This window comes from Amblyomma maculatum, chromosome 1, assembly GCF_055883805.1.
Source record: "Amblyomma maculatum isolate TAMU_Amacu chromosome 1, ASM5588380v1, whole genome shotgun sequence".
Taxonomy (NCBI): Eukaryota; Metazoa; Arthropoda; class Arachnida; order Ixodida; family Ixodidae; genus Amblyomma; species Amblyomma maculatum.
In genome coordinates, this window is record NC_139344.1 from 12,866,105 (window position 1) to 12,886,603 (window position 20,499).

At 48.3% G+C, this 20,499-nt stretch overlaps 1 non-coding gene across 1 annotated transcript; it reads right to left on the reverse strand.

Moving 5' to 3' along the window:
• Nucleotides 1–20,223: 20,223 nt before the first annotated feature.
• TRNAK-CUU (transfer RNA lysine (anticodon CUU)) lies at nucleotides 20,224–20,296 on the reverse strand. Its single transcript has one exon. It is a non-coding gene; the product is annotated as a tRNA-Lys (tRNA).
• Nucleotides 20,297–20,499: the final 203 nt, after the last annotated feature.

The following is a 20,499-nucleotide window of genomic DNA, read 5'->3' on the forward strand; positions in this document are numbered from 1 at the left end:
TGTTGTGTCCTACTCTTGGTCCTCGTTTTTTGCGCTACCTTCAAAATGGACCAGATTCAACTCGCCCAACTTTCAACCTTACTACTGTACAATTTTGACAAAGGCTGTATGTGACGTGTAACACGTAACTGGGTGCACCACATGACAACTGGCAAGAGTAAGCGGTTGAAGCGACGGTCGGTGCTGTGGAGGCTGTGTGTGCGAAGTGCACAGCTATAGTGGTGGTGCTCCTTCTGTTAGAGGTCGTTTCCAAGCATGATCTGAGCTTCAGATCTGCATGCTAGCAGTGTAGCTTCGCTCCAACATCAAGACAGAGTATGGCACATGCCCTGGAGTGGTGGCTATGTGGTTAATATGCGTGACTACTGAATGGAGTACTTAGTGCAAAAAATTTCTTTGTGATTTGTTTGTCCTGAAATGCGATTTTAAAGTTCATGCGGGCACAAAAAATAGCCGTGCTGAAAATCTGTTTTCAAGGTCGTCATTTTATTGTCAATGCAAAAGGTGGCTTTCTAAACTGATGATTTTGTGTCACAAGATTGAAACACATGACCCTTGACAGGCACTTTTGATATCCAAGCAGAGAGGCAGTTTGGTGCTGACAAGCGAAGACTAATTTTGTGAATTGGGATGCTGGTCTAGCGGGTACAAAAGGCAAGTGGCCTGCATGAAACCTTGGGCTAGCCCTGTGGGCCACATTTTTTTTATGTCAGTAAAGGCTAATTACTTCTAGTCTGCTCTTACTGCCTTGCTTGAAGTGCCTGGCTTGTGTCTGTTTAGGTACAGAACAGAACAAACAGTATTAGAGTCTTGGAAATTTATGCATCACATCTGCGCATCTAATAAATTTTCTCCCTTACAGGGGCCCATCAGAATATGTAGTACTTCAGGGCTACAATGATGAACTTGACTGGTAGGCTTCTTTCTGAAGAATCGTCTCAATTCCTATGCGAGTGTAGCAAGTGTAGGAAAATTAGAAATTAATGAGACTCATATGCATCGCCTTGTATATGGCTTGGTAACATTAAGCACTCCTATTTGCAGGTTTCCTTTTGTTATCTCAGTCGAGTACAGGCAATTTGCTACTTGCTTAGCACTATGTTGATGTAATCAAGAGTTCGACGAAACATCGTCTAGTCAGGTAGTGACAAAGAAAATTATAGGGTCACTGACCAAACCCCATTGTGAACAAGGAAGCCGTAGGGCTTCCAAAATGTTATTTCGTTTCTATTAAACTTTGACTTGGTCAGTGACCCTATAATTTTCTTTGCTTAGCACTAAAGCTCTAATGTGTACCTCTTATTTTTGCATATATTCATTAGCGTACGGTCTTAACATACCAAACTGTGAAAGACCACCCGACGCAGATACCTATAAAGCCCCATTTTAACCGCGCCGTACGAACATTCTTGTGTGGCCCCAAGGTAGCTTGTCCTACTCAACCAAGAATTCTGAAAAATTTGAATCTGATCTCACCCTGATGCCTCAAAGAGGCTAGATTTGGCTGTGCTTGCCATGGTCCCATATATCACTCAGCCCGCTGACCCAGGAGTATCTAGCCATGCCGCCTTCAAATTGCCACCTGCCAGAGACGTGCAGGATGTAGAGGTAAGCGGAAAGGTTCGATTCAGGGACCATGGGATGGTAAGGTCTCGAATTAATCTGGATTTGAAGAGGGAACGGAACAGACTAGTGAGGAAGAAGTCCATCAGAAAATTTGCGGTAAGGGTAAAAGTAGAATTATCACTTTCATAGCAGAATAGTTATTCAGTGCTAACCGAGGAAGCCAAACCTTAGCCTGAAAGCAATGAACAATAATTTCAGAGATACCATTAATGAGTGCGTCGTTGAAGTAGGCGGTGAGATAGAAAGTATGCCGGTAAACTAAGAAGAAATATTTAATTCAGAAGAGGAGGAAAAAAGGAGGGCGGAAGGCCTCCTTTTAACCAGAAAGAATGAATTCCGGTTGGCTACCCTGCACTCGGGAAGGGGAATGGGGGATTAAAGGGGGAGGGTAGAAGAAAAGAGGAGGTGAGAAAGTCAGTCTGTCAATCAGGCTAGTCTTAAAAAGCGAACAAGTGCCTTGTAGGCTTCCAGTGCCGATGACTTTTGTGGCCATGGTGCCAAGAACTTCCCTTCTGTTAAGGGGTGAGCGTCCAGGCGATCCATTGCAGTACGCAGCATATGTCATTCAGTTGCAAAACTGGGGCAATCACAAAGGAGGTGCTCAATCGTTTCATCAACGCCACATCGTTCACAAGCAGGGCTGTCAGCCATCCCGATCAGGAAGGCGTATTTGTTTGCGAAAGCAATGCCAAGCCATAGGCAGCACAGCAACGTTTCACGACGTGTGTGGTGGGGAATATGCAGGCGCAGTCCGGGGTCCAATGCCTTGAGGTGACGGTTGGAGCTCTCCGGTGTTCCACGCTGAATGTTGCAGCTCCACAGCCAAACGGTGAAGCCCGCTTGCTGCATCGGCTCTCGTTAACAGACTGGAAGTCCTTCGTTGTGGGCAGAACGGGCAGCGTAGTCCACCTGGTTGTTTCCTGCAATGCCACAGTGTCCTGGCAACCACTGGTAGATGATGTCGTGGCCTTTGGATATTGCGGTGTGGTGCAGCGTGCGGATCTCTTCAATTAGTTGTTCATTTGAGCTGTGGCGTAGTGCTGCTTGCATGCCTTGAAGCGCTGCTTTGGAGTCAGTGAAAACTGACCCTTCTTGGGGGAGTTCCTGGCTGATGTATTCGACTGCAGCCCATAGGGCAGCTAGTTCCGCGCCAGTCGAAGAGGTGAGATGTGTAGTCTTTAGCTTTATCAAGACGGACCTTGCCGGTACTGCCATTGACCCCGCGCAGCTGGCGGACGTAACTGAGCCATCCGTGTACACATGTATTCGGCGATTGTGCTTAGAGTGAAGGTGATCCAGCATCATTTGTTGCAAGGCAAGCATTGGTACCCCAGCTTTCTTCTTTATGCCAGGAATTGATAGGTGAATTGAGGTTCATGTAGGCTCCATATGGGTGTGCATGGTCTTGAAGCAGGGGTGAACTGCGATGGAAGACAAGTGCGGTGAGCTTCAATGGTTTTGGAAAAGGCAGTACATGGTCTAGTTGCTGGGAGATTTGCCAGATGGTGATTGGGAACTCGTGCGAGGTGTTTCATGTGTGTTCTCAGGGTCTCGACAGCAACACAGGTAGTGACAGGATGTTCCCCGGCTAGAAGAATAGTTGCTGCCATTGAGGTGCATTTAGGCAAACCGAGGCAGATGCGAAGAGCTTGCGCTTGCACACTTTGGAGAGTCAAAATGTTCGTCTTCTTGAAGTTGTTGAATATCGGAAGTCTGTACTGCATGTTCCCCACAAATAAAGATCAATAAAGTTGTAGCATCGAGTGCACTGATGTGCCTCATGACTCCCCCGAGGAAGGAGAGAACATGAACAATGACAAGTAGCCTCTTTTTCATGTCATTCAGATGTGGGCTCCACGAGAGATTCCTGTCAATGACAATTCCCAGGAAGCGATGGCGTTTTTCATAGGATATGGCTTTCCCGTTTATAGATATGGTGTAGTGTGACATTGGTTTTCGTGTGAAGGCCACAAGAGAGCATTTCTCACTTTAAATGCTAAGGCCCTGCAAATGTAGGTAAGACGTCACATTTGATGCTGCCCTTTGAAGTCTCGCACGGACTTGGGGACGAGTCACACTTGATTCAGAAATGCTGAAGTATGAAAGCATCCAACCCACCAGAGAAGATAGAACTTGCATAGATATTGAAGGTAATAAGCGCAAATTGGCCGGCATTACAAAGCATAACATGGGAAAATTTGAACATGCACTAAAGAACGGTGGTAGCCTGAAAGCGGTGAAGAAATTAGGCATAGTAAGAATTCAGATGTATGCACTTAGGGACAAGGTGGGCAATGCCATTACTAATATGGACAAGATAATGAAGATAGCTGATGAGTTCTATACGGACCTATGCAGTAGCTGAAGCAGTCGAGACAATGAGATTGGCTGTACTGAAGAAAAATCAGATGCTCCGCTAGTAACTAAGGACGAGGTTAAGGAAGCTTCAGAAGCTATGAAAGAGGGAAAGGAGCTGGGGAGAATCGGGTAACTAAAGATTTGTTGAAGAGCATAGGGGACATCATGCTAGAAAGCAATGCCTGATGACACTGAAGGTACCTCAATCATTGAAGGATGCTAACACTATCTTAATTCATAACAGGACACTAAGGACTTGAAAAAATACATGCCAATCAGCTTACTATCCATTACGTGCAAGGTATTTGCTAAGGTGATCGCTAATAGAATATGAATACGGATCAGAATATGAATAGAAGGATCACGCAGGTTTTCGGAAGGGGCGCTCTACCATCGATTATCCATACTATCATCCAGGTGATAGACGAGTGCTCAGAATATAACCAGCCCCTATACATAGATTCATTGACTATGAGAAAGTATTTGACTGAGTCGAAACCTGAGCAGTCATGCAGGCATTGCGAGATCAGCATGTAGGCGAGCTAGATGGGAAAGTTCTGTAAGATATCTACAGTGGCGGCAGAGCAACTATAGTTCCGCATAAAGAAATAAAATTTCAATTAGGAAAGGTCTTAGGCATGGAGACACGATCTCTACTCTGCTATTTAGAATTTACTTAGAGGGCGTATTTGGACATGGAATGGGCGCAGTTCGGCATCAGGGCTAATGGAGAATATCTCCGTAATCTGCGATTCGCTGACATGGCCTTGTCAAGCAACACAAAGGGCAGATTGCAACGAATGATTAATGACCTAGACATAGGAAACAGAAAGGTAGGTCTAAAGATTAATATGCAGAAGCAGGTAATGTTCAACAGCCTTGAAAAGGAATAGCTGTCAAAGCGTTGGAAGTGATAAATGAATGTGTCTACTTAGGACTGGTAGTAACCACAGATCCGGACAATGAAAGGGAAAAATAGATACATAATTAAAATCGGGATGGAGTGCATTTGGAAAGTACTTGCACATTATGACTAGCAGCTGAGTGGTATTGCTCAAGATGAAAGTGTATAACAGGCACATCTTACTAGTGCTCACCTATTGGGCTGGAACATGAAGGCTAACAAAATGGTTCTATTTACGTTGACAATGCAGAGGGCTATGTAACAGTAAATGGTAGTTGTAACATCAAGCGGTAGGAAGCATGCAGAGGGGGTCAGAGAAATAACTTGAGTTTCTGGCATTCTAGCCAAAATCAAAGGGATGAAATGGGCGCGGGCAGCTCATGGCAGTGTGGAGAGAGGATAACCGATGCTCCCTAACACTAACCAATTTGTTTCCAAGTGAAGGACAGTGTAGTAAGGTGCCGCAGAAAATTAGGTGGGTGGATGAGGTCAAGACGTTCGCAGGGGTAAAGTGGATGTAGCTAGCACAGGAAGATGGGAGAAGCATTTGCCCTGCAGGGGGCGAAGTCTGGCTGATAATTACGATGAAAGGCATGCCAGTTAGTTTTCACTCACAGTGCATATGGTAAATTTTCTGCAGAATAAACCCTTTATTGCTGTGTTAAAAAAAGAATTAGACCTGCATTCAGTGCTAGGCCGCTGCTTCAGCTATTATGGCAGCAACTTGAGCTTTTTTTTTCTGCGTTTCAGTGTGCAGCAGTCTAATTCTTGGCTGATTTGTATCGCACCCATTTCCTCTGCCATGGCGCTTTGCAGCAGTAGGTTTGATTCCCTACCTTTTGTTTCCATTTAGCTTTTTCATGTTGGTAGAGGATTTCAGTGACATACACTCTTCAAGAGGCAGGCATGCAACAGATTTGAAACAGAGTTCCCTTTCTATGAGTTTGTTTTGTAGCCCATGCTAAGAACACAATCTTTCAGCCGCAGCAAACTTTTTATTTCATATTGTATTTCCTTTAAGCACAACAAACTTTATTTAAAGAGTGTCTGGTGGGATGACCACATTTCTCCACATGCTGTGGTGGCCTACTCGTCGGCAGGAGTGTGGGGATGCTTTATCCCCCATCATATGGAGTGTTCTTGATGGATGTGTGCCTGACAGTCACTGTTGAGTATAAACTTCTTGTTGCAGTAGCTGCAAATGAAGTATCCACCTGTCTGATGAAAATATGCATGGGCCATGGCCGTTGCTGCGCAACCAAATTCGGCTCCACACTTCGTGCAGACTCTTTCACCAAGATGAGTGCTTGTGTGAAGTGCTATAGCTGCCTTGCTCTTGCACGTCGTGTGGCACAGGGGACATGGCCTTCCCCTTTTGTTGTCCAATCCGGCTTCGGCAGGGAGGTGCTTATGCACTCTATGTGCAAAGTACTTGCTTAGAAGATGAAAGGTTGTTTTGCATTCTTTGCAGCGATTTACAGTCATGTCTCCATTGGTCCGTATCTGTTCAAGCAGTTCCTCCTGAACTGAGATTTCAAATTTCTGCAAGGAGGGTAAAAAACAAGTCAGTGCAGTCTGGTGTTTTACTTGCTCTACTAAATCTAGTCTACTGCTGTTCAGACATACCATGCCTATACTCATACCATTTTTTTCTTGTATTAGTTTGAGTTATGATCAATTGTGGCATATATCCTGTGCATAAATGCTAGGTCAATAGGTAGCATCCTTGATTAAATGTTACCCTTCATGCTGTTCGTTTCTGCAAGCAAGAAAGGCGGCATGTCTCAAAAGAACAACAGACACACCTCAGATCCTACGTTTGCAACTTCTCTGTCCAGTTTTGATAATAATAATATTAATAATTGGTTCACAGGAAGGGAAAGGCGCTGTATCCGTCACACTTGTAGCTGTAGACACCTGAACCGCACCGTAAGGGAAGGAAGGAAGGTGGGAGTGGAAGTGGAAAAAGAGAAAGGGGAGCCGTAGTAGAGGGCTACGAAGTAATTTCGACCACCTGGGGACCTTTAACATGTGCTGACATCGCACAGCACAAGGACGCCTCTTCGTTTGGCCTCCATCAAGAACCAGGGATTATTTGGCATGCACTGACATTGCACAGGTGCCCATGGCACCACCCATGTAATTCTACAGTGCCGGTGCACTGCAGGATACGTGGCCCTCCGCTACAGTGTCCCTCATAGCTGACGTTGCTAACGGACGTAAAACCCCTAATACTATACCATACTCATACCTTGCTCTTTTCTTGGATGAGAACAGGTTCCTGCAGTACAACTACCACCAAATGCCACATTCTGTTAAACCAGTGGTGACTGCTTGCATAAAATTTTGGCGAGCTGCCTCCTCTTGCATAACAGTGCCTCTCCATACACGCAGAGTCCTTGGGATGTATTGCAAAAGCATTATATGTCCCAACAGCAAAAAAGTCAGTGCCATTCATGGCACAAAAATCATAAGGCTGCCTCTTGAGGGTAGCATTTGGTATAACTGCAGTGACCGAGTCATTATTAAGTTTCCTCCTAATTACCTATTTTCCCAAACAGTGGCTGAGAGCCATCCCTTGCATTGAAATAAAAGCTTTATTTATTCATTCATTCATTAATATAATGTGTAATGTTTGTGGATACATACACCTTGCAGTACAATGAGCAGCCAACTTAGGGAGCATTTAAAATGGCAATCGAATTCTCCGGCAACCTTGGATCCTGAGTTTGGCAGAGTATATTCTTATTCCTAGGTCATGCAGGCACAGTCGGATAGCGTAGTTTAAAGTGGGGCTTTATGTCGCTCCTGACACCTTGGCTAGCATACAGCACAGTCCTTTCGGCGAGCATGCCTCTGGCAGGTGGCATGGCCGGGCCATTGTGATCGGTTTGCAGAATTTCATGCTATGGATGACGCAATCACCGGCTTTTGCCATTGCCACCTTGTTGGCAGTTCACTGTACTGTGAGGTTCGGAGCCAGTACTGACGGGATTAAAATTGGTCACCACACTCTGCTCCTGGAAACTGCTTTACAGTGCTGTCTAGGGATAACATGTGAATGTAGAGGAAAAGCATGGCCAAGTTTGGGAACAATAACGCTCAGCTATACTGACCAGAATACCTAGGTTTGAATCTGACAGCAGCGGCTGCCCTTTGTACGAGGCAGAACGCTAAAGGCACCCATGTGCTGTGCTGTGCGATATCAGTGCATGTTAAAGATTCAGAGGTTGTAAAAACGTTTCATAGCTACCCACTATGGGACCTCTTTTGTTTCACTCCAGCCTCTCATGGTGCGGTTCACAGAGAAGTGAGACAAGCACCTTTCTATTTCACAAAAACTAATTCATTTGTTTTGCTAATGCCATGTTTGCGACCATTTTTGGTTCCGCTCTTCCCAATATAATTCTGCCTCTACAGTTTGCACTAATACATTTGCAGAGCTCACCGCGCATGCTTTTAAACGCAGGTTCTACATTGCTGGTCATGCAATGTCTACAGTCAGCGCATGACCGCGTATTAAGGAGGCTGAGTTATCCATTTTATCATGTCTAATATCACAGCAGTGGAACAGCTTTTTCTCCTTAGGGGAGTTAAAGAGCCGTACCTCACGCGCACGCTGGGCACGTGAAATGGAAAGGATAAAACGAAAAGCAGCCGCAATGCCGAAATGAAAAAAAAAAATGTTTGCAACAGAATGCCACTCCCAGTCCTAAAGGTATACCATGCCACTTCAAAAAAAAAAAAAAAAAAGAAAGAAAAAAAAATGCAGCCATCGCCGGTAGGCGTTGAAATGCAACAGCGAAAGCTGTTCAGTATTGAAGATGCTCGGCTACTGAACTGGAGTGCCCGAGTTTGATCCCGACCGCGGCGGCCGCGTTTCGACGGAGGCGAAACGCAAAGGCGTCCCTATGCTGCTCGATATCAATGCATGAAAGTTCCCCAGGTGGTCGAAATTTATTCCGAGCCCCTCCACTAGGGCATCTCTTTCTCCGTTTCTTCTTTGACTCCCGCCTCCCTCCCTTCCCTTATGGCGCGGCTCAGGTTTCCACCGAGAAGTGTGACAGATACATATGGCTTTCCTTTCCTCGGAACGAATTTAATAATTTATCGCCATGGCCCCCGAACATTGCATCCCTGTTACAGTTTCAATGACAAGAGATCATTGGTAGAGCTCTATCACACATTATTAAAGATCGACTCGATTAGCTTCACGTGCATTAACCAAATGAGCTGTTTAACACCGGTCCGAATCTTGGGTGACCAGTGATTAGACCACAATATCGAACGAACTGACCCCCTCCCTCCCCACATTTGCCACTGTAGTTCCGCATTGGCCCTTTTGAATTTGGAGCCAGACAAACCGACAGAAAATCGCCAAACTTGGTAAGCGGTTACGCTCTTAAAAGCCTAGGCGCGCTTTATCATCGGCGTCTTAGTATGTCTATAGACAGGAGAATGAAGAGTGCGCCACGGACACTGCGTTGAGCGGCCTTTGAATGCAATATTCGTTTCGTCCGACCCTTAGCTGCCGGAAGAACTCAGAGGTTGGGCATGGCTTTCGAGCCTTTCTCCAGAAGCTAAACGCAGGTCGGGCAATCACTGTGGACCACGCATCGACCAAAATATTGTCGATGGTATTTGGAAAAGAGTCGCGGCTTACCTCTTCGGACTCCAAGTCAGAGTCAACATCACAGCTTTCGTCCTCAAACTCCGTCGCTGTTTCTGCATCTGAAGAGGACCTAGGACTCCGGTTGGACGTGGAGGGATACTGGTCCATGGTGCAGGTTTATATTAGCAGGTTATATGCAGTAGCGACGATGAACAACTACCAGCAGGGCACGGAGGGTGAGTGTAGCAGCGCGGCAATTAAAGAACGCAGACGGAACGAGCAGACAACGACGAGTGAAAGGTACGCATGCAAAGAAACACTATGCAGACGAAAAAAAGTTGCACAATTCAAAAATATAGAACACTCTCAGCGGTAGTTAGCTAGCAAAAGCGATTTCTTAAAATGTGGAAGTATTCTTTATGCCACTTCCTTTACGTCTGCGCGGTGCTCTGTGTCACGGAGTTTCTTACTCTTACTTAGACGGAAAGCTGTGCTGCCATCTATGGGAGTTTACATGCAGTTTCCTGACGACTGGTTCAGCCACCATGGGCGCGACCATGGATGAAGAAAAAAACTATGAGGGAGCGCGCGCAGCCTCCGCAAGCCAACCTCCTCTGACGCCGCTCCCTTCTCTCTCTTGCGCGCAATGATTCTTGGGAATTTAGTCAACATAGTTGCCAGGCTCAAAAGCAGCAGGGTACATGGTATTTTTAGTGACTTTGAATGTCCCCGCGGAAAGCCTACCGAAGTGGTCTGCCGAAAGTTGCGCGTCTCGTCGTAACACATACGTTACTTTGTTTACAATTGTTGCATTGTACTCCGGGTTTGTAGGCACACTAGTGAGAACTGCAGGTGGCCTTTTCATCTTTGGTTTCGTCAGGGAGACTACGAATTCGACATAACCTTGCATGCCTGGGGAACTGGCTTCAGCGTAACAATGTGTATTTGAGGTCTACATTTCCTAAATGAATCAAACGATTTTCGTCTCCTGCCCTGACAAACAAACGTTTCGTTTCTCGAGGAGTGCGCATAACAGGATACTCACCGTTGGAGCGACAGCCCAGAGAGGTATATCTGTGTAGTTCTTGCATCCCGGCACGCAGCATTTCATATGGCAGTACTTTTTGTTAGGCTAGTTGGTTTGATTCCATGCTTGCGAGACTCAGCGCACCAAGACAGAGCACAAGAACACAGCGGACGACAGGACGAAGCGATGATCAGCGCTTCGTCCCCTCGTCCCTCTTGTTCTCGCGTGCTTCGTCTGATCGCCGAACCACGCAAGAATTTCATATGGCGCAGCTGAAAGAACCCAGCCATAGTTCGTGAAATACACGGGTGCACTGCGCGGCGGTGGCAGCCCCTACGGGCTCAGCCCGTCTAAAAGTCCAAAGTTCCATCTACAACCTGCTCGCAGCGCGCGCCTCAAGTTTCAAGTGCAGGCGTCGCGTAGCGAAGGCTATGGAGCCACCATAGCGAAGGCCACGCGAAGGCATTCCTTCGGAGCGAACGAAGCGTGCGAAACTGCAACCGAAACCAGCTACCGGCTACCGCTTGCCGTATCACGTGACGGCTAATTTCCCACGATTCTTTCCATTATATTTTTTTTATGACTAGGCTTCACTTTTCCGCCGCGGCGCTCCCTCCTAGATTTTTCTTCCTCCATGGGCGCGACGGAGAGCATAGAGGAAGGAAATGGCCGGATAGCTACCGAGTGAAAACTACAACTTTTGGCCAAAACTAATGCAAAGATAAACGTTGTTCTACCATAAACAATGTTCTAACATTCAATTTTGTGACTATGAATTGCAAAAAGAGAGAGAAACAGCATTCAGTGTGAAATTTATCTAATATAAGCAATGGCTCTTTCTCCTATTGGCTTAGTTTTGAGCAGCACAAATACCAATATTTTGCACCTAATAGGCACACTTTGAAAAGAAAGAAATGTTTTGGAAATATTTATGGTTGCGCAATTACTTAAGAAGTTTTTAGTGGCATTTCGGGAAACAGAAACCTTTTATTGATGACGTCTGCTTTTGCGCCTTCGCTACTATGACGTTTGCGGTCTATTTACGCCCATCGAGATGATGATGAAAAAGAAACATCATAGTAACACCACTTCGCGCACCCGAGAAAAACCGACTGTCCCGCACCAAGTAGCACACCGGCCCATGATACTTAGTGCGCGCATGGTGGCTAAAACCCTTAATAAAGTTTATTGAGGGGCTTTAATGGTGGCTGAAGTGCAGCGCCCTCAGCTTTCCCAGTAGTTAAGAGGTAAGAAACTGCTCTGTGTCCATGGAGGAAGGAAACAACTTAGGAGAGGCCCTTGCCATTCCCCATGCATTGGAGAAAGTGTGGCTGAAGTGAAGCCAAAATTTAGGGTTAGCCAAGTCGGGCCATTAGCAACGGCGGCGCTGTTGCTATGAAAATTCGGGCCACTAGCAACAGCGTTGCTAAGGTCTCTAGGTACGTGAGCGTCGCGGAGAAAAAAAATGCAGAGGGTAAAGGAGGAGGAGAGACGCAGCGTCCTGTCGCGGCGCGGCCGCGCCGGTTGGTTGGTTGGTTCTACAACTTTTAATTCCATCGGAAATGGGCTTCCTCTTCGGGGAGTCGTGCGCCCGCGGATTAGAGGCTGGCAGGTAGCCCTTAGCTTGTTGCGGCCTCTTCCGCCAGATGGACAGTGCGGTGCTGGATCGCAGGGTCCGCGCTTCACAGCAGGGTATCCCAGGCTTCTCTACTTGTAATATTTTGGCCTATCGATTGTGGGCACTCCCCAATTATGTGGTCGAGGATCCCTCTCTCCCCACAGTGTTTGCACAGATCATTGTCCCTAAGGTCTGGTAGCGCGTGAAACTCCCAGACCGGGTTCATGAACATATTAGTTTGTAGCCGCCTCCACGCGACAGCTTCTCTATTATTTAGTCTAACATCTGGCGGGGGTACCAGTCTACGTCGTGCGCTCGATGATTTCCCCGTAATTTTGCAGACGCTCGTCGTATACCCAGTGTTCGGGGGCTCGACGGCTACCTGGAAGTAGAGAGCTCGGGCTAGCTCGTGAGCCGCCTCATTAGCAGGGGCGGCAGCGTGAGTGGGTGTCCAAATTAACTGAATTTTTCTATTCAGCGTTCTTTGGGTGAGAATTTTGGCCGCCTCCGGCGATATCCTCGCCTTCCCAAAATTTTGAATGGCAGTTTTGCTGTCGCTAATTATGAACTTGGCTTCCGTTCCTACGCAAGCTAGCGCTATCGCAACTTCCTCCGCAGTCTCTATGTTGCGGCCTCTGATGGCTGCCGCGGATACCGGTGCCCCTCGGCCATGGACTACCGAAGCTACCGCCGCACCTGTTCTGCCACTTGCCGTATCAACATAGACTACTTCCTTTGCTCCCATGTTCTTTAACCGTTGCTCTAGAGCTTCGGCTCGTTTGGGCTTTCTTTCGACATTAAAGTCTGGATGCATATTTCTAGGGAAGGGGGGGACTACCAAGGAATTCCTGATTTCACTATTAGTTGTGACTTTTCTTTGAACTCCTCTGTCTGGGTTGAGGCCTACTTTTGCAAGGATTACCCTGCCCGTCTCGGTCGTGCTTAGTCTTTCTAATTGGGAGACTCACACTGCCTCCGCCAATTCTGCCCACATGTTATGAACCCCGAGCCCGAGCAGTCGTTCGCTCGAGGTACCCATGGGCAGTCCTAGCGCCTTCTTAACGCATCTTCGAATCAGGCAGTCTAACTTCTCTTTTTCGCTGGCTTTGATGTCCAGGTAGGGCGTGGCGTAACTGATTCTGCTTATTACGTACGCCTGGATTAGTTTTAGTAAATTTCTCTCCTTGAGGCATCTTCCTTTGGTGGCGACCCTCCTCAAGAGCCCGATGGTTTGCATTGCGTAACTTTCTAATTTTTTCAGGGCTTCTCCGTTATGGCCGTGGGATTGAATGACCATCCCCAAAATTCTGATCTGATCTACTTTTGGCACCGGTTTGCCCTCCACCTGAATATGAAACTCCCCGCTATTCTTGCAGCGAAGGTACTTTGGGTTATAAACGAACAACTCAGATTTATGCAGGGAGCACGAAAGTCCCCTTTTCGCCGCGTAATCGACAATGATGTCGGTCTCTGCCTGCAGGCGTTCCTCCGTACTCGCATCGCTCCCATGGTTAATCCAGAGGTTGATACCGTCCGCATACATGCTAAAATTTAGCCCCTTGATTTGGTTAAGTTTACCCGGGAGGCCTCTCATTGCCACGTTGAATAGGAAAGGCGATAGCACTGAGCCCTGTGGTGTGCCTTTGCTTCCTAACTCTATCGTAGGAGATTCTAAATTTTGAAATATCATGCAGGCTTTTCTGCCCGATAAGAAGTCTTTTATGTAGTTGTACGTTCTCTCCCCTACTCCGAGCACTTCGAGCCCTTCGAGGATAGCCTCGTGCCTGACATTGTCGAAGGCCTTGGTGAGGTCTAGGCCCAGGATCACTTCGGCGTCTCTCGACCGCGAGTTTATGATATCATGCTTTAGTCGGAGCATTACGTCCTGCGTGCACAAGTGTGGTCGGAAACCGACCATTTCGTGCGGCCACAGGTTGCTTTGCTACATGAAGCACGTTATTCTCGTCTGTATTACGTGCTCCAGCAACTTCCCTACACATGAGATTAGGGAAATTGGTCTCAAATTTTCCATTTGGGGGGTTTTCCCGGTTTGGGTATTAGTATTATGTTTGCCGTTTTTTATTGATCTGACAAACTGGCTTGTTTCCCAAACTTTTCCAATGAATTCCGTTAGAAGACTGATAGAGTCATCGTCCATATTCCTCAGCATTTTATTGGTGATCCCATCGGGGCCCGGGGCTGATTTAGTTTTTAGTCTTACAATTTCCGCCCTTACCTCTGCCTCTGTGTTGGGGGCGTCAAGCGCCTCGTTGGGCGTGCCACCGTAGCTCGGGAGGGGGGAACGCCGGTTTTCTGCAACGTACGTTTTTACTAACATATTCATAAACGCCGCATCGTCTCCTTCAAAGGCGTGTCTGACTTTTGCAAATCTTATTCCCGATTGAGGTTTTTAATTTGTTGGGTCCAGCAGATGCCGGAGCATGCCCCACGTTTTGGACAGATTCATGCCTCCCTCCATTTCGTCGCATCTGCTGAGCCAGTTTTGTTCGCACAATTTGATCGCGTAGCTTTCAATTTCCTTGTTATACCTCGCGATTCGTCTTCTAAGATTATTGTTCCACTTTTGCTTTTTCAGCCTGCGTTCCATGCTTTGTTTAACATCTCACATGTGGAGCAGTCGGCTATCTACTATACCAGGAGCGTCGTCTCCTACCAGCGTCTTTGTCGCCTCACCAACGTGGCGTTTGAGCGCCTCCGTCCATTCCTCAATGTTCTCGCCGCTTCAAAAAAATGACGTCAGGGCCTCTACAAAGTTCTTTCTTTCCTCCATGTCTGTGTCGCTCGTCGTCGTCTGCTCGTGCCGTCTGCGTACCTCAATGCTTTCGTATGAATGTTGCCAAGCCGACAAGAAAGCCCAGCTTTGGTGGTTGGTTTGTTTCCAATGGTTTAACGACCCAAAGGGTCTCATGCCATTAAAAATTGCATAATGGCGGGATCTAGAAATTTCTTCCATCTGGACTTCTTTAACATGCACTGACATTGCGCAATAAACGGACGTCCTTTTGGGGCAATTTTTTTAATCTACACTAGCTACACCAGTTCAGCAAAAATTTATTGTAAGTAAAGGAGGTTTTCTACACTGGTGTAGCTGGTGTAGGTTAAACAAATTGCTCTTTTAATGCGCAAGCATAATGGAGCTGTGTTCGAAGGAGCTTGTCTGTAGAGTTTGTCATGACGATTGCGGTGAACTGAAAAGAGTTAGATCAAAAAAGAACAATTGTATGCGAAAGAGGACTAAAGAATCTCGCCAGGAAAATCGTGTGGTCGAAGTGAAGCTTTATTTAAATAATTTAAAATAATTATAGCAAAAAAAGCCAATCATACGTCGAAATAGCCGAGCAAATTGAAGCAAACTAATGTCAACGACCAAATGGGCGTGTCGTCATTCAATTCGAAGAGAACGTGTGTTTCGAGAGAGAGAGAAAACTTTATTTCAAAAAGAAAAGAAAAAGAAAAAAAGGGGGGGGGCAGTGAGTGGAGTCTTCATTTCGAGACCCCAATGGCCTGAGCTGCCGCTCTTGCCTGAGTTACCAGCCTACGCTGGTAACTCAAGGTAACTCAAGGGTATAGTGCCTAGAAATATTTCTAGGCACTATACCCTTGTCAACATTCTTAGCGACATTGGAAAACCGCGCGCGTTGCGAAGAAGCCCAAAACGATCGCCGATCTTGCGTGAGGTAATCGCAAAAAGACCGCAGCGCCCCTCTTCCCTGCTGCGGTTGAGGGGTGAGGCCGTTGAACTAATACACAGGCGCAAATAGCCTTGATGTGGGCCCGTCCAACTCGGACCACCCTTACTGTTCTCCCGTCTCCTATATCATACCGGACTCTGTCATCACGCGGCTTAAACATGAGCGGAGGGGTTTGTTGCGGGACCTTGTCCCCGGTATTACTCCTCCGATACCTTCCGGCCTCTCTCGTCCAGCCCAAGTTCTAACTCACAAGGCGCGAGCCGGTGCAGCGTACACACCGGACATCCTGAGTCAATGGCGCCGAACCAAGATCAGCTGCCCCAACTGCCCTGCTGACTCCGTTGACCTGCAGCACTTGGTCTGGACCTGTCCTGGCACGGCTGGCCTCCGCGCACGCTACACATCTGCTCACCACATTCAGAGTTACGAAGACTGGACAGCCCCCAATACCAACACCAAGCGCAAGCTTAGTGCCCTGCTAGACTTCATGTCGGAGTCTGGCGCCCTCAACCTCACCTAACCCACCTAACCCACCCCTTCCCCTCTAGGCCTCAGGTCATCCTCATGAATAAAGGTTTATGAATGAATGAATGAAGGCGCAAATTTCAAAATACTGCTAACCCTCTTCTTTCAGCAGTGCAACAAAAATAAAATTACGTTCGCGTTTTTAAACACATGCTTGTACGAATGAAACGTAACCGCGTTTGCAGTCTCAGGCAGACAAGTAGCAGACGACACGCTTGAGCTGCTTGAGCCGCGTCTGCAATCTCCTTGCTTGAGACGCCTCAATAGACGTGGTGGCTTTCATATACGTACAAAAGTGTGTTAAAAACGCAAACGCATTTTTTTTTCTGCTGCATTGCTGAAAGAGGATTAGTGGTATTTTAAAATTTCCGCCTATGTATTAGCTTTATGGCTTCACCCATCTGCCGCAGCGGGGAAGAGGGGCGCTGAGGTTGGTTTGCGATCAACTCACGCCGGATCGGAGATTGTTTGGTCCCACTTCGCAGCGCGACGTGCCAGCACAGTTTTCCAACTGTCTATATCTAAGAGCGTTGCCCCTAATAATGCTGACGTCATGGAGGGCGCAACATGTCTGGGCGCGTAGGGCGAGTAAGCACGTCAGTACAAAAGGTTGCGGCGGCCTAGTGTAGTGCAACATTACGCCACGTGGGTATTACTGCGCCCCTTGTTGCATAATATCGTCAACGACGCAGATGTATTTCCTCAGTGTGAAATCTTTATAAAGGGAGCGCGATATACTGTGCACAGCAGCAACTTTCATTGCTAACGCATTTCTCCTGTGCAGATTCTGCACTGGTCTCAGAATTGTGCCTCCACCGAAAAGAAGTCGCCGCGACCTGAACTTGACTCCGTGTCCGTGAGTTAATCTGTAGATCGCTCTAACCATATACACGAGCCGCCGCGAAGGGGCGAAGCCTAGCAAAGCTTCGGTTATACTATACATATTCGCTTTTGTGACCATGACTACATAAGCACCAGGACCAAAGTCAAGTCCAAAGCTAAATATACGCCTATTATTAATAACTGCATTTGTGCGTGGCACACCTTAGGTACTAAATAGCCTGAACATGTCTGCACACACACGTGGCTATGTATTGTCACTTAAAGCGAAACCTCTACTCCGAGCACACTCCCCGAAACTAACAATGTATAACATTCAATTGTTTTATAGGAAAGAAAGGCGCGGTAATCGTCACACTTCTCCGTGGACACCTGACCGCGGCGTAAGGAAAGGAAGGAAGTTGAGAATATTGAAAGAGGAAAGAGACGTGCTGTAGTGGAGGACTCAGATGTAATTTCGGCCAAATAAGGATCTTTAACGTGCACTGACATCGCACAGCCCAGTGTCGCCTATGCGTTTATCCTCAATCGAAACACAGCTTCTGCGGTTGGGTTCGAACCCAGTTGGTTTAAAGGAAAGGCGCAGTATAGCTGCCACACTTTTCGGGGAACTCCTGGACCACGCAGTAAGGGAAGGGATGAAAATTATTCTGGTTTTTAGGGTTCGAGCCCCAAAGCAACTCGGGCTATGAGAGGTCTTAGTGGAGGATTTCTGGAAATTTTGACCATCGGGGATTCTTTAAAGTGCACTCGCATCACATAGCTCACAGCAGCCTGGCTTCTCGCCTGCAGCGAACAGCAGCCTCAGTGCCCCGGTTACCCTCCTGCGTACTTGGGCTCAGTAATCGAGCGCCTAACACCACTGAACCACAACGGCAGGGCAGGAAAGCAAGTAGGAATGAAAAATAGCGGAATAATTTTGACACCGTCTGGGATCTTTAATTAACGCATTCGAACTGACATCGCACAGCACAGCACGCCTAAAACGCTACCGCCGCGGTCGGGTTCGAACCCAGGTACTCCAGTTCAGTAGCCGGGAATCTTAACCACTAAGCCACCGCGTCTTTTTTTTCTTTATTGCATGAATTGGTACAAATACATCAGTAAAAGATCGTGGTTGCCATGTCCCTTGGCTGACAACCGTGTCTAATGGACTTTCATTACCACAAGTTCGCCCATCAGACTCAAGACCTCCTCCGCAGCGTCTTGCTGCTTCAAAATTTCTTTTAGTTTATACACTTGTTCAACAAAATAATCACATAGAGATCGCGCATCGACATCACAGTGTTTATAAGCCATCCACCGCGTCGTGTGATTTCCCTCGTTATAACCACGTTACGGTGGCTAGATGAATAGATGTGCCGACTGGAGTAGTCCACGCCTCCTCCACTTCATATAACAACGGAAGTGGCGCTGTGGCTCAAAGTAGCGCGCCGCCGTGAACGGCGGCCACGCGCTATATCATGACAACCTATCGCTGCGGCGCCTGCCATCTTCTGCTTGGTTCCTCTCATAAAAATCTTGTAAATACTTACATGGCTGGTGTTTCTAACTGAAAGAAAGTTTTTTTAGCGACTGTTTATTGAAATGGACACTCTTTAACCGGTATACGTTTGTTTTACGAACAGCACAAGAAAGGCCGAAATAATATTATCTTCCAACGCGTCGTTGGCACGGTCAGCTGCGCTCACAACAGCGGTATTTTCGTTATTTTTGTTAGATGGATATTGATTTCTTGTGAAATGGAATCTTGAGATGGTTCAATGCGATGAAAATTTCTAGATGATTTTGGACCACGTCGAACAGTTCCCAAACTAGCAATAACAAAAAGGGACATCACATGCTTCACGAGAGCAGAGCGGCAGGGCTGGTGTCGACGGCCATCGGCGTCCCGCTGTCCAGCGATCCAGGGATGGCCGGGGCCGCCACAGCAGCCGGGCTGCCCAGCCAAGGCAAGCCCGCAGCGGCCCACGCTCGCAGAACACCAGCACGTGGACCCCGCCGGTTTAATCGCAGCCAGCAGAAGGAACGATCGTCGTCACACCAAGGCGCTCGCCGGGCTGGGGACCGCCCTCGCTCGCAGAACACCAGCGCGGGCCAAACGGGTGGACCCCGCCGGTTTGAACGCCGCCAGCAGAAGCAGCGATCGTCGTCCCGCAGCGTGGCTACGTGGCCCTCCCAGGAGGGGGGATCGCCGCCGCTGAGCTACTACAGCGACGCCCCGTGGAAGGTGCAGCGAAAGGTGGAAGCCAGGCTTCCCCTGCACGCCGCGCCCCATCCCTTCCGCGGGGGCACCTTGCGGGACCACGAGAACGCGTTCCCGAACTCGGGAATGGCACCTGACGCTGGTGCCAGATACTGCGGCCAGTGTGGAGGGCTGCTGCTCTCTAAACGACGCCACCAGACCTCAGAGCTCCACACCGACGGGCGCCCAGCAGTGGACGCCGCCTGCGACAACGGGCAGGCGGCGGAGGCCGTGGCAGCCGCTGCTGCCTACACGGCCCCTGCGTTTCCGGACGACGCGGACCCCGTGCATGGGCCTGCCATGGAGTTTGCTGACATGGATGACCTTCTGGCCGATCTGTAATCGCGTGCGGGGGAGGCGTCCTAATTAAGGTAGGAGGGGTGTGGGAAGGCACGTATTATCCCCTCCTGGCTACAGCGAGGCGGCGAGGGTGAGGCGCTGCATCTCCTCTCCACTTCACGTGGCAGCCTCCTCCCCCCCTCTCTCCCTCGACTGCGGTGGCGAGGGAGGCGTGCGCTGTGGGTGAGTGTGGTGGTGTGCGGCCTGAACAGAGCGGACCGGACCGGCCAGCAGTGCGGACGCGTCCGGAAAAGACTGGAACCAGGTGAAGTGAATTGCTTGATCGCGCGTGCGCGACTGAGGAAAACCATTAAACCGGTTACCCTTTGGTCCTCGGTGTTCGTGTTGTTCTTGGGGGCCACCACTGTGGTCTGAGCTAGCGGAGTCGCAGCCCCGTAGAGAATCCCACATTTTGGCGCCCAACGTGGGGCTCGAACCCACGACCCTGAGATTAAGAGTCTCATGCTCTACCGACTGAGCTAGCCGGGCGCTGTTTGCTCTGAGAGCGGAGCCGCAGCCCAGTAGAGAATCCCACATTTTGGCGCCCAACGTGCGGCCCCTGTTGGCGTTCCAGCGGGGAAAGCTAGCTCTGTATGAACAACATGACCAGCCCGCGCTATGGGCTGTCTGACCTAATGATGTTGGCCGACGTCTGCAGCCAAGCTCGGGAGATCTCGAGCATTAGCCATTTG